This window comes from Gadus chalcogrammus, chromosome 10 (assembly GCF_026213295.1).
Source record: "Gadus chalcogrammus isolate NIFS_2021 chromosome 10, NIFS_Gcha_1.0, whole genome shotgun sequence".
NCBI lineage: Eukaryota > Metazoa > Chordata > Actinopteri > Gadiformes > Gadidae > Gadus > Gadus chalcogrammus.
Window position 1 is genome coordinate 11,592,491 of NC_079421.1, and position 300 is coordinate 11,592,790.

Below are 300 nucleotides of genomic sequence, written 5' to 3' on the forward strand. Positions count from 1 at the left end.
TTAACAGTACAGAGAGAGAGAGGGTCACCATGTTCTCACTGCTCAGCCCCACCCTACTGTACACAGTACAAAGTGTATTAACAGTACAGAGAGAGAGAGGGTCACCATGTTCTGACTGCTCAGCCCCACCCTACTGTACACAGTAAACAGTGTATTCACTGTACATTAGCAGTACAGAGTGTATTAACAGTACATTATCAGTACAGAGTGTATTAACAGTACAGAGTGTTTTAACAGTACCGTGTGACTCACAGAGCCTCAGCCCTACAGGAAGTTACTCACAGAGCCTCAGGAAATGCT